The sequence below is a fragment of the Rhinolophus ferrumequinum genome, chromosome 16, assembly GCF_004115265.2.
Source record: "Rhinolophus ferrumequinum isolate MPI-CBG mRhiFer1 chromosome 16, mRhiFer1_v1.p, whole genome shotgun sequence".
Taxonomy (NCBI): domain Eukaryota; kingdom Metazoa; phylum Chordata; class Mammalia; order Chiroptera; family Rhinolophidae; genus Rhinolophus; species Rhinolophus ferrumequinum.
The window spans coordinates 42,778,347-42,792,664 of NC_046299.1; positions in this window are offsets into that span (position 1 = coordinate 42,778,347).

The window sequence follows — 14,318 nt, forward strand, 5'->3', positions numbered from 1 at the left end:
AGATAGATAGATAGATAGATAGATAGATAGATGATAGAGAGATAGCTAATGTCCTGGTTAATTTTTTTTAATTGTCTGTCTACACACACACACACACACGCACGCACACGCACGAATACAATTTCCATGAGGGCAGGGATTTTTATCAATTTTGTTTATTGCTGTGTTTGTAACATCTGTCACATGATTGGTACCCAACAAATATTTATTGAAAGGACAAAGGAATAAAGTGAATTCCTCCCTCCCAGGTGAGTGACTCTGAGGTCTGCCTTCTCCTGAGTCAGGCATCAGGCAGTGAACATGCTCAGGGAAGTGAGTGCCAGCTTGGCCCAAGGTTACGTAAGGTCAAAATACCCACTGTCATACAGCCCTCCAAATGAGATCGATTACTTTGAAAGCCACATCCTGGGTGGTGGGGATCAGGCACTAGACTGAGTCCTGACTTGGGTGTCTGACCACTTGGCTGCTGTCCTCAGTGCCCAAGGAGAATGGCCTGGCCTTGGCCATTTTTTCTCCTGGCAGGGCCTTTTAAATAAAGTTCCACTCCAGAGATCAAGTATGAAAGGAGAGGAAAGAAAACCTGGTGATAGATAAGATACTACAAAAGACTGTCAGAATCTTTGCAACAGAATAAAATAATGCATCGGGGTACTGTCGATGGACACAATCATGAAAGAGTGCACCATGTTCTTACGCGGGGCACCATCCAGTCTATATACAGCAACACAACACATTTCTCCTCCAAAGATGCCAATTTCAGACTATGACTATTGATCTCTATCTAACCCTGAAAATTAATGGTCCCAAAGAGAAAAAGTGACATTGAATCACTGGAGAATTGCAGACAATAAAAATAAAACTGAAGGGGTTGTGGCAAGGTCTGGGCTTGATAAGTGTGAGTGTCACCGTTTTAATTCACTGTGTCTAGTATAACATATAGAATTAGAACTAATGGAGTTTGCTTTAGTTTCGTGGAGTTTGGGTTTTTGTTTTACTCTGAATCACTTCCGTTGGAAGGCTCCATGGAGCCACCCTGTTTTTCAATGTACTTTTTAATGACTAAGGGGTGAGGGGGCAAGAAATGAAAAGATAAATGAATGACTCTCCACAGAGTACTGTTCACTCTCAGGGAAGCATATGTTAGCGTGATGAGGGTGTGGGAAAGGAGGTCACTTCTACCAGATGGTATCAGGAATACAGTACCAGTAAGGGAAAGACCTTTATTCTTTTCTCTCAGCAAGCCCACATTCCTGCAAGAGGCAGGTCTCCCTTTTGTGACATATTCTGCCCCTACAAGATTTCCTTTGGTATTCATTTAAATTTGATCCAACACATTAGCATGATAGGATTTACCCATATCCTAGTTTTCTAGGGATGCATTTAAAACTTGAGGCTCTGGGCAGATCTTGCACAGGTACATGTATGGCATAAGGTGTGAAATATTCTTTGTGGCTCCTTCTTGCTCGCCCTGGTTACCTGACTAGCCTGTTAGCCCCTCATCCACTGGTCAAGCAAAAGTTATGGGAGTTACTGAAAACAGAGAGTCACATCCACCTAATCCCCATCAAGGTGTGAACAAGGCAGAACTCATTTGACAGAGCTTCCACCTGGGAAATAAAAGCACCTGGGATGGGAGAGAGAGTGGAAGGACATTTGCGGAGCTTCTAGTATTTGGTCCTTCCCCACTGCACACCTTGTAGTGGGATGGGAAGTTGCAATTCCCGGACATTTCTCCCTTGAATTTGGGTGGTTTTCTAGGTATAGGGACTGGAGGCAATTACTCATCTGGGGTTTCCTAGGTGGCAGGATCTGCCAACCTGCCCTGGCACAGCAGCACAGTGTGAGTTGGCAAAGATCACCCTTGCACTTTTCATAGAGCCAGGGGGTTTCTAAGGTTGTCATTGATCTAGGCCAGGCTGGGCCGACAGAAACAGGAAAACAGAAGCCACTTAAGTATTTATTACAGAAGTAGTTTAGGGCAGGGAGTCAAACAAGGAATGGTGAGACAATCCAGAAATTAGTAAAGTAGGAATGAATACTAGCACTAGGATGGGGAGACAGAGGATGAAGGAGGTATTGTTGTTGGGGTACAGTGACCAGGGACCTTGGAGAATCCATCCAGGAGGAGCTGGAGCCACAAAGGACACCCCATGGTCACCAACGATGCCACCTGCAACCTACAATCTCCTGCCAACCTTTCTATTTGTTGAATCCGGACAAAATCCAGCTGACCTGGGAACCTGGGTTACACAGCCTATAGGATCAGCCCCTTGGGATAACAGAGGATAGCGGGTGAAGGATGAGAAATGAGTAAAATGCCAGAGACTGACACAGGATGGCAGAGGCCAACTAGCCATGCCCCAGAGACTCCCATGTTGGAGTCTCGCCAAGAATGATGGAAAAGAAGCCGTACTATCAGATGGCACCCTGACACTTTCAGGCTAGAATACATCAGTCAACAACTGATGACCATCCCACATGCCCCATGAGGAAACAGCAGCAGGCAGCATTTGAGCTAAGAGAGCCACCTGTCAGAAGAGCTGGCATCACCAGCACCTGAGAGAAGACCAGCAAGAAACCAGTGGCTGGACCCTGCTGAAAAATACTTGACTCCATGCCAGCTGATCAATTTCCTTTCCATTCACGTACCTTCATCCGTGGGAGCACTTACTCCTATCTCTTCCCTGCAATGGAGGTACAGAGGCAAGCCCAAGTTGCCAGAAGGGGGAAGAAAAATCTTTGAGAGATGGATGGAAACCATGAAATTGGTGTTTTAAACTGAAAAGTAGCTAAGTATAAAAAGACCTGATTTGGATTGAATATTTATTTGAAATGAGACTATTCTAAACCATAAGTGACTTAAAATTTTTAGGATCCAGCCTAATTTCACAATTTGGATAAAATTTAGTGTACTTTCTTCCAAGGGGGAATGGGAACTTATCAAAGAAATGTAAGTGTTTTCATAAAGAAAATTAAGTATCGTTTGCTCACAGCTAAGAGGTTACTACTCAGTCATTCCCAGTACACCACATATACAGAACACCCTTAAACCATAAAGGAAACACAGTTGGAAAAAAAGCATTTTCATCACTGCAGATGTTGGCAGGTAAGGCTGGAGGTCAATATATGCAACGATGGCCAAGGACGACCCTGCTGTTTTCTCTGATTAATCCAGGAAGATCTCATGAAGGAATGGATATTTGGGTTTTTTGTATCTCAGAATAATGACTCAGGGAATGGAAATTCTGGGCAAATGATGCTTCTTGCAGAAAGTTCAGAGACAGTAGTGAGAGTGAATAGGTAAAGAGGGCTTTGCCAGAGGTGTGTGTTTATTATATTAAGCTCTTGTGTCTCAGCTGCCAACCACTCCGCCACACTCTGCTCTGTAACCCAGGGGCTGGGATTCGGCAAATCGTATTTCACTTTTGCCAGCTGGATCTTTTCAGGTGCTGATCATGGAGGCAGAAGAAGGAAACACGAGGGAAGGGAGAAGGACTTGCTCATTCTTGTTTATTTTGTTTCTATTCTATGGTCTTTATCTTAGCTGTAGCTGTTCGTTCCAGTTTCCAGTTTTTCTACACTCCCAGAACTCCCGCAGAGGTACCTGTACCAGCTGGCCATGGCGCTCCCACATGGCTTTGGTCTTAGCTCTGCGTGACCCCTTCTCCAAGCTTCTAGGTTCCTACTCACCCCAAGCTCTTCCTTCTGTTCCCTTAGCTACTTTCTATAGCCAAGACTTCTGTGACAAATTCAGTATTCCCTTTTGTATATTTTCAGTCCTTCAATACCTGTTTAACTAGTTTCTTATTAAATTCTATGTAAGCGAGGGAAGATATAATTGTGCTTGCCTTAAACTGATGACAAAACATCTGTACATCAAAGTTCAAAATATAAACCCAGTTCTATAGCAGGTGTACGATGGGACAGAGGGTCATTAATAGATTAGTGTGTCCAGTACTCTTGTTGGATGACCATTATGCAGAAGTCAGGCCATTTATTACAATCTCGAGATTTCGTGTTGAGCCTCTCGGATGGGATTCCTGCACACTGAACATGCAGAGACAAGTGGAACCAACGGTTCAGGGTCCTGATTTATCCTTAGCACAGTCATCAACCCCGGATGGAATACTTAGGAACTCCTAGCAATTGTGGGAAATATCTTAGAACTGTCCTCGGGGAGAAGACAGCCCAGCAACAATGCTATTACTTGTTGGAAATGATACTGAGCATCACGAAGTTCCCCCAATGGATTAAGCACCATGGAGACCAGAAAGAGGCCCAGAGAAGAATTTCCACGTGGGTTTAGGAGTAAGAGAATCTTCAGTGATCTTAGTAAGTGTGGTCTCTGTGGACCGGGGGTGGCAGAGGCTGTTGTGGACAGACTCCAGTAGTGAGTCAGGACAGTTTTGTGATGCATCATTTCATTAGTGCTTGGGAGTCGCCACCAGGCAGGTGGAGAGCCATGTGGTGTCTGCTGAGGCCGACCTCCAGCACTCTCGCTGGCACTGATTGCAGTTTCTGCACAACTCGGTGCATGAATTAAATTCAATAAATGGCCTGTGAAACCATGTTCTCCTCCACTTAAGACTTGTCTTCAAATAGACCCCAAAGCATTCTTCCCTCCACTCCTTGTGGCTCGTATTCAATTGCAGTCCGGAAATGTTTCATACTATTCTTCCTGTCCTACTACAAAAGGTACAAAAATGCATCCTAACACCGCAGAGGGAAGATGTTCACATCCTAGTTGCTCATTCATGGAAAGGAGATGGATTTTTCTCAGTCATACATAATTTCACCAAAAATAGGAGAGAGGATGAAGCATGGTGGCCAATGCCTGGAGCTCTGAGGTTGACCAGAGTGGGGCTTGAATCCTTGCTGGGCCCAGAAACTTACTTAGCTTCTCTGGCCTGCAGTTTCTTCATCTAAATTGGAAAAAAAGATGATGACATTTTCCCCAGTGTGCTGTTGTGGGAAACAACGAAGCATCTAGTACCAACCCTGGCATAGAGTAGATTTTGGTCAATGAGAGTTCAAGTTAGTTGTTCTCAGGGGTCTATTTAAAAATCATTAGATTGCATGAATGTATCTCCCAAAATTCCTTCAGAAAAAAATAAATGCTAAAGCTCTATTTCATGTTCTCGGGGGAGATTTGCAAGTAATTGGAAGAGTTCTTTCTGGACAAACCCCCTGATTACACATGAGTTCTCTCCTCCCTCACACGCTAACAACAGCGTTATGGCTATGGCTGCCTGTCCATGGATGTCCGGGTTTAGAAGAATCTAAGAATCTTTAGGGTTAACTGCAAGAAATGAAAGCAGCCCCTCAGGGCAGGGGCCCCACTCCCTCTGCCATATACTGACTATACTTAGAAGTGCCCCAGCCTGTAAAGAGGTGTAAGGGGCATTTGACATTTTCCTCTCCAGCAACTATTCCCCTTTCCTCCTGCAAAGACACTGATTTCTTGGGATTGTTTGTTTCTGGTTTGCTTGTGGTGATCCATCCTCTCTGATTCTCAGCCCCACGTGGTATAAGATTCCACCCTTGAGTTGTACTTAAACCAATGAGATCATTGGCTTCCCTGGTCACAGCTATTTGTTCTGTGCCTCCAACACAGAAATGGAGAGCAAAGGAGAAATTTCAGTGAAAAGAATTCACATGTGAGTTAAATTGGTCTGATCTGGTGAATTTCAGAGATTTGGCCGGCAATTGTGGGTCAAAAGATTTGCTCTTCTCTGATGGGTGTGGTCTTGTGATGGGATTAACCTGGAGCTTCTGGGGATATGAGATGGGACCTGGAAATGAATCTGACACAGGAGAAAGCAGAGTCCGAAGGAGAGAGACTTGAACTCCAAATCAAGTCAAAGCCAAATCAGCATCTTGAGTTTTCAATGACCAGAGACAGTAAATTCTCCATGGTGCTTAAGCCAGTTGAAGCCTGGATTTTTGTCACTGGCCAGAGTTGTAACTAATACTAGAGGCAACTTGAGAGAATTTGAGTAGTACTCACCAGAATAGATAAAATCCTGATTTTCCAAGAGCTGCTACAGAATTTTAGATTGTTTTCTTTTAGATACTACATGCTGTATAGCTGCCAAAGGAAACCCTCTATTGGCTGCCTCCAACACAGTAATGGAAAACAAAACAGAAGTTTAATTTAAGTGAAAAGAATTCACATAAATTCATAAGGTACTTCCCTGCAGGCTAAACTACCCCATGATCATTTTGCAGGTAAATTCTGATAATAGCAATACACACAATATTGAACATAACAATAAAATCTTTTAACATTCCAGGGGTGTCAGAGCCCATGTATTTTCAATAAGGTGCCCCATGAAGAAGGGAGCCCTTCCCCCATTCCCACATTGAGCAAAACCTCTTCCTTCGTGATCCAGAGTCTTCCAGTTTCTGAGAGCACCAAGTGATACTACTCTGGAACCTAAAAAGGGTTTTATTGGTGGCAGTTCAGATACTAACTGCCTTGAAGAGTAAATGAGTCATAATTTGTACCAGAGATATTGCTGTAATTACAATACAAAGAAAAAGCCAGAGCTCTTAATTGTTTCCACTGTAATAATAGACCTTGGATTTGTGGGCTGGAAGCAAAAAAAAGCTCAGCCAGCAGCAGGCTCAAAAACCTGACATCCTTGGCTCTTTGTCATCCACACTTCTGCCCTGAGGGCCAATCAGAAAAATTGTCTCTGAACGCAGAGTGGTCTCTGGTGGATTCCCGCTGGGTTCTGTGTGAAGCAGCATCAAACCATTTCTTTTCTTCTGCGTGCTGTATGTAACATCTATTCTGTGGAAGGAGAGACACAGGCTGGCCAGCAGCAGAAGTTCGAATGATGCCAATATGATCCACCCTGCAAACACTGCCAGCCCAGGACTGTACCTTCCCCATCATGTGTCTATCTGGGAAGATGCCTAGTCATGCATGATGGAGAAATTTTTCCTTTTCTTTCTCCCCTTTCTTTCTCTCTCTCTTCCGCCTTCCTCCTTCACTCCCTCCTTCACTCCCGCCTTCCCACCCTCCTTCCTCCCTCTCTTCTTTCTTTTTTCTTTTCTTTCTCTCTCTCTCTCTTTTTTTTTTTTTATCTCTGAAGGGTTTGGAAATTTTCCTAAAGGAGCTCTGGCAGATAGAGTAGACTTCCTAAACTTCTAATTATAGCTTCCATCATTGATTTTTTTTTTTTTCCTTGTAACAGGGTTTTTCAGTTGCAAGCTGCAGATACAGATTCTGGGTAACAAGCAGAAAAGATTTTATTGTAAGGATATGAGGTAGCTCACAGATTTTAAGGAAAAAACCTAAAGAACCAGTAATGAAAAGGTTGAGAACCACAACAGGTCTGGATTCAGGTCATAGGAACTATGAACATTCTTTTTAGAGCTCTGCAACAATTATTTTCCTTCTTTGCAATACTGGGCTGAAGAGTCAAATTCTTGGGCAAGAGAATTCCCCACCCTCAGTTGGCTTAGCTGCCTCAGTCGTGGATCTCAGAACACCTTGACTGATGCCTCCACCGGTAGTGCTCCAAATAGAGGAGGGGGGAGTTCCCCAACAAGTTATCGGGAAAAGAAAAATGGCACATGGCTGGACAAAAAAGACAATAGATGCCATTTACCCTGCCTTTGATCAGGCTGTCTCCCCTTCCTGATATGCCCTTCCCGCCTGAAGATCCTACTCAGCTTGCTGAGTCCAGCTCAGACATCATCTACTCCAGGAGGTCTTCCCTGACCCAACCACATACCCTCACCAGCTGCTGAGTTAGGCATCCCACAGTCTCCTGGGATCCCTTCTCTTACTGCTCTTAAAACACTGGAGTGTAATTATCTGAGTGTCTGACTTCCTTGAGAAAATAAACAATTATTTTTCAATCTTGTATCCTTAGCATCTAGCACATGGCGGGCACTCAACAGGTGTTTCTTGGATGATGAGTTAGAAGGAAAAATGAACCAGTGAATGAATCTGATACTTTATAGAATCCGGACCATTCTGACTTTAAGTTACAGCTATATCTTTATATAGAGAGAAAGAATTAATTATAATGTATTGATCCAATAAGTATCATCTACAAGGCAGTATCAATACAAATTTCTTAAAAGATTTGTTGTGGCTCTTGGGCACTGTATATAAATACGTGTTTATTTTATACTCAATAGCTCACTTTTCATATGCTGTCTTCTGCGTCTCCAGATATATATATATGTATAATGTTTTCATATAATATATAATTACATAGATAATTTATATATCAATATAATTTATTTATATTTATATATAATTTATTATATTTATTTATATATAATTATATATAAGTTTATATATAACTATATATTTACACATATAAAATTTATTATACTTATTTACATATATAATTTTAAAATATAATTTTATATATATATATATATATATATATATATATATATATATATATATATATATATATCACTGTCATTTTCCTAAGCCAAGGAATAAATATAGAGCTGTGCTATGTCCCTAAGTATCACTGTGTATTAGCTTCCTGAGGATTGTTTTATGCTCTGGCCTACATAGTACCTAATCCAAAGCAGACACTAGGTAAACACACCAGGTGGAATAAATTAAATCAGAACAATTCACCTCAAATAGCTGCTGACACCTAAGTTTGTCTTCCCAATTAAGGTGTAATCCATCATATATTCATCAATCATTCTTTCCCATTCGAGGTCATCAGAAAATGCCAAAAAATGTATAAAAGAATTCACCAGGTGGTCTTCATGTGGGTGCTTCTTGGTCAGTGGGACCTGCTGTGCTCCCATGTGCTGTAGACTTAGGGAATGTTGAGAAAACTGGTGACTGGCTAAGAAGAGCTGAGAAAGAGACTAATGGACAAATGGACCATCCTCCATCCTCCGGCTGTCCCAAGCAGAATAATTACACTTCCAACATTATTCTCAAAGTTTTGATTAATACCTACTCCAACAGGTCTGGGAAACCCGGGGCATGGCCTTGATATCCTAGGTCAAGTCTGTTTTTCCACAGTCAAGACTGTGCCTTTGTGCAAATAGAAAAAGGCACTGACTACTACATGGTCAGATTAGAAACAAGGCTCTGCCTCAGTCACATGAATCAGCAAAAGGTGCCCACTCTGGTTGGATGCAGCCATGTAAGGGGTGCCGTCCTTGCCAGGGTGCATTGCTTGGAGAGTAGTCAAACTGACTGCATCTAGGGCCCCCCAATCCTTGGCTAGCACCTTTGTGAAATGAAGGGGCTATATACCCCTACATGGCATCCATGCCCAAGATGAGCCCTTTCCCCAGCAAGAAAAACATATGACATAGAGTCAAAACAGTGATTGCAAATCCGTGAGGTACTGTAGAAAGTCAGTAGACCCCCACATCATCTAATTGGAGAGCTGATTTGAAAAGCCATAAGCAAGGCCAGTCTCAGCATCAAGAAAGGGAACCGGTTCTTTTGTTTTTTAAATTTTAAAACACCAAATATATGGAAAAGTATAAACATCTGTGCATGTATTATCGACCACCTAGATTTAACAATAACATTTTATCATATTTGGTTCAAATCTTTCTTAAGCCCTGCCACAGCAAACTACTGCCATCCTCTTTTCTTTCCTCCATCTCCAAACTTTCCTCCAGTTGATATCTGTTCTGCCCATGCTTGTTTTTGATACTTTCACCATGTAGTTTTACACAAACAATATGTATGTGTTTTTTAAAAATATAATTTAGATGTACATATACTAAGTATATAAGCTACACATATCATATATAAACATAAGTAATATATAATGTAAAACATAATTAATATATAATGTAACATAATACATAATTAATATATAATGTAACATAATACATAATGATAAAAGTTTGGTGTGTTTTTACATTTTTATCTAAATGTTATCTATTATATAATTCAGACCTTTCTAGTTTGCTGTTTCTATTCCACTAATATCTTTCAGAGATTGATCCATATTAGTACATGTAGCACTCTCATTTATTTTCACTGCTGTATAGGATTACAGTATGTGACTAATTCACAACCTATTTGTCCATCCTTTTATTGATGGGCATTTAAATTGCTTCCAATTTTTTGCCCTTACAAATAATGATGCAATGAATATTCTTGTGCCTGTCAGATGTATACAAGTCATCTTGTGCCTTGTATACACGTGCAAGAGATTTTCTACATTATATACAAAGAGGTAGAATTGCTGGGTCCTAGGGTATATACATCTTCAATTTTGATAGACATTGCCAATGTGCTCTCAAGAACAGTCTTACCAATTTATACTCTCACCAGCAATGTGTGAGAATACTTATTTTCCCATATCCTTGCCAAAACTGGTTTTATCAGATAGTATTACTTTGGCCAGTCTCAGAGGTGTAAAATGGCTTTAATTTGAATTTCCCTTGTTATTAATGAGATTGAATTTCTTTCTTTTTCTGTGACTATTCAGGTAATATTAGCCCATTTTTCTTAGATTGTTTTTTCTTACTGATTTGTAGGAATTAAAAAAATAAATTTTATTAAGAATTATTTGTTGGTTATAGGCATTATAAATAGCCTCTTTCAGTCTTTCTTCTTGTATTTTAACTTTGCTTATGTGTCTTTGTTGGTACAGAACTGTAATATTTCAATATAATTATATTTAAAAACCTCTTCCTTTTGGTATATGCCTTTTACACATAGTTCCCTAAGTTTAAAAATTCCCTATTTTTTCTCTTCAAAGTTTTAAACTTTCCTTGTCATAAGTACGCCTTAATTCCATCTGGAATTCACTTGTGTATATAGTGTGAGGTAGGGATATTTTTCCACAGCCAACTATCCCAGCACTTGAAGAGTTCTTCCTTTGTATTGAGATGTCTGTTATGAACTAAGTTCCCATGTATTCATGAGTCTGTTTCGGGGATTATTCATCAGTCTTTCTGTCTCTCCCTGCACAAATACCAAACCCTTTCATTATTTTCAGAAAAAGCAATTCTTACTGATAACTGAAATGATACCATTCTTTGGGTGAGATGTGAACACCCCAGGAAAGGCAATTCTCTAAATCAATGACAATGTGATGTGAATATCTTGCTTTCAATCTGCTGTCAATTAGAGGAAAATCCAGAGCACACAGGGCTTCCAGGAAAAGGGGAAGGATAGATATAGACCTGGATAGAGGGGCTCTCAGGCAGGAAGAAAAAGAAAAAACAAACAAACAAAAAAACAGTGTCTCCAATTACTCAAATTTTTTCTAGGGTTAGCTCTGAATATAAATATACTTGCCCTGAAATATGGTATTTTGATATATAAGTGTGCCTCCACAACATTCATTATCACAAAATCATAACCAGAAGCATAGCTTACATTTATTGACACATAGGCTAAACACTTGATACTCATTATTAAATCCCATAACATGGGTAATTTCCTTGAAATATACATGAGAAAATTAAAACTCTCAGAAGGGGAGTGACTCGTCCATAATCACATAGTCTAGTCAGTGAAAAAACTCAGTTTACATTCCTTGCCTAGATTATGCTGCCCTCCATGTTGGGCATGTAAAGTGGGATTATCTACTTTTGAGGGAGACGGTGAATCTTATTTTACCATTACGTCCTCAACCCAAGCACTGTGTTAGTCATACAATAGGCCCTCAATCAATATTTGTAGACAAGAATGAATAGATGCATATTGGCTGAGGGGTCTGTGGTTTCTGAGTCATGAAAGCCCTACCCTAAGTGGTTTATTTAGTAGGTTGGTAGAAAAGAATCTTCACCTTACTTCCTCTGAAAGCACGCCAAACCTTTTTTCTACTTTCCCTCAAATGATGAGCTGAGTTATGCACACACATAGCAATGTACTTGGTCCCAGGAATGTACAAATCGTGTTGGAGGTAGGGGCACACAAAGGTCAGTTCCTGCCACACTTCCAGGTTGGACATTTGCTTCCAACTTCTAGAAATGATTTTCCCATTTCCCAGATATTTCAGCATCACTGGCTTTGTTTCTCATCAGAAGCAACAGGACTTTGCCTCCTCGTGAAGCTGTGTGCTAAATCTGACAAGGGGCTGGCAGCTCAGCCCCACATAGCCTGTGGCTGCTGCATGGGGATTCCCAGCCAGTGCAGAGGCCCCCGCTGTTCATGGAGTTCCCCAACATGAAAAGTGAGTGGGCCAAAGAACTCATCTGTCTCTGGGGATTGTCGGCACCATGACATCTTCCCTGAATAGTTGTTTTCTGAGGGGAGCCTCTGCAAAGGGGGTTGCTTAGAGTATGCTGGGTCACTTCAGGTAAAGGGGCAAAGGAAGAAGGTAACATTTGAAGGAGATTTGGATGAATGAGGGAGAAAGCCACATAAAGATCTAAGGGGAGAACGTAACTGGCAAAGGGGTCGAGGTGTAAATGAGCGTGGCAACATAGAGGTACAGAATGTAGTCCAGGGTTGCTGGAAGAGATTGAGAGAAGAAGGGAGTGGAGGAATTGAGACCAAAGAGACAGGCAGGGGCCAGATCACAGATTGTGTGGATTTCTGTGGCCATGGTGAGGCATTCTGATTGTACCCAAAGCGTGTTAGACAGCCAACAGAGGGTTTCAACAGGGGAATGATATGACCTAATTTACCTTTTTAAAACGTGTGGAACACAGATTGCAGGGAACAAGAGTGAAGCACAGAGACAGATAGGCATCTACAACAGCAGACCGGATGAAAGATGGTGTGGTGTCAGTGGGAGTGGGTCATATCAGCATGTATTCTGTCTGCTAGGTTGGCTGGGGAATGTGAGGGGAAAAGAGAAGTCAAGGATGACCCGTAGGGCTTCTCTCAGTCCTGACCTAGTTTAGAGGTATGAAATGAGAAAACAAGCACATGAAAATGTGCTCTTCACCAGCCACTCCCTTTGGAGACCAAGTCTTGCAGCCCATTAGACTTCAGCCTAAATCCCCAAACCATGAACTGACATCTAACCCAAATTATAGTCTTACTCATAGAAGAAGTGACAAGTTTCATGTATATACATCTTGTAAACTGATCCAGGGACCGTCAACTCCAAGGAGGGCCGGACCGGTGATTCCTGAAGCCAGTCTAGGTCCCCTGAGCACCCCAAAATTACATTGATTGTGGATTAAAGCAGAAAGACGCCCTTGCGAGACCTGGCAAACACGTGGTATGTGTATCACCTTCCCCTAGCTCCAGGTCCAAGCCCACAGGGCCCATAGCCAATCAGCAATGCCATTCTTATTCACTGAGACCAGATAGCACCTCACACCCCTCAACACAATACTTCATGCAGTCAGTCACTGTCAACTGATCCGTCAGCCTGAGAGATGATTGCCATTCGGCCTCCTGATTTATCATCATGGTTAGGTCTTCAGGATCAGACATACCCTCAGGTGTCCTGCGACAATCTCCTATCTAGGATCACTTTCAGCCACATTATGAATAGAAGAGCAAAGAAATTCTACTTATTAAGCTTTGACCTGAACACTTCACATAGACCGTATTGTCAGGTTTCAGAGGAGGTCATCTTTGATGACAGTGTTAACCAAACCCCGCCACACTCAGGCATCCAATGCTTTTGGTAGTCACCAACTGCACCACCGTGCTATCTCGAACAGACCTGTTGTCCCTACCAGGTCTGCCGTCCCTGAGTGACCCTATAGGCTTCACACCTTTGCTTACCTCCTCCCCAACCAGGAATCCTATTTTCTCATTCTCCCTGCATGTGATACTAGGCGGTAATCGGTTAATCCTGGTAATATGTCAACCTGCTGATATGTAATGCCCTTTCCCACAAAAGGATGCTTTAACCCAGTAAAATGGATCACTCTGTAATACCCGTAAGTTATCATGCTGATAACGGGAATTTCTGGAATTGTGAGAGAACTTCTGGGAAGAAAGATATTTCAGGGCCTGGGGGAGGAGGAGGTTTGGGTGCTTGTACAAGCATTAGACTGGATAGGCAAGAAGAGTCCAGGTGAGTCGCCATCTATCACTGCTGCCGTACAGAGCCAGTCCTTTCCTGCTTATACCGAAAATAAAGGAAGGGAGTCTTGCGCCAAGAGTCATTTGTAACAGGCTCTGGAGCAAAAGAAAAATAATGTGCTATCCTGATTCTTCCAAAACTATTTTACTAATTCTGCACACATAATGTCTCAACTTCGAGGTATTACTGGGGATTGATTTCATCCAAACCAAACTACAGGATGAAGAGGCTCAGAAGGGAAATTTCTTAACCGTGTCTCTGACCACATCCTGCCCAAAAAGGAGGGGCTGAGCTGTGGATCACTGCCCAAAGCATCTAAATGCACAGGCCTTTTGGTTTTGTTTTTTTTGT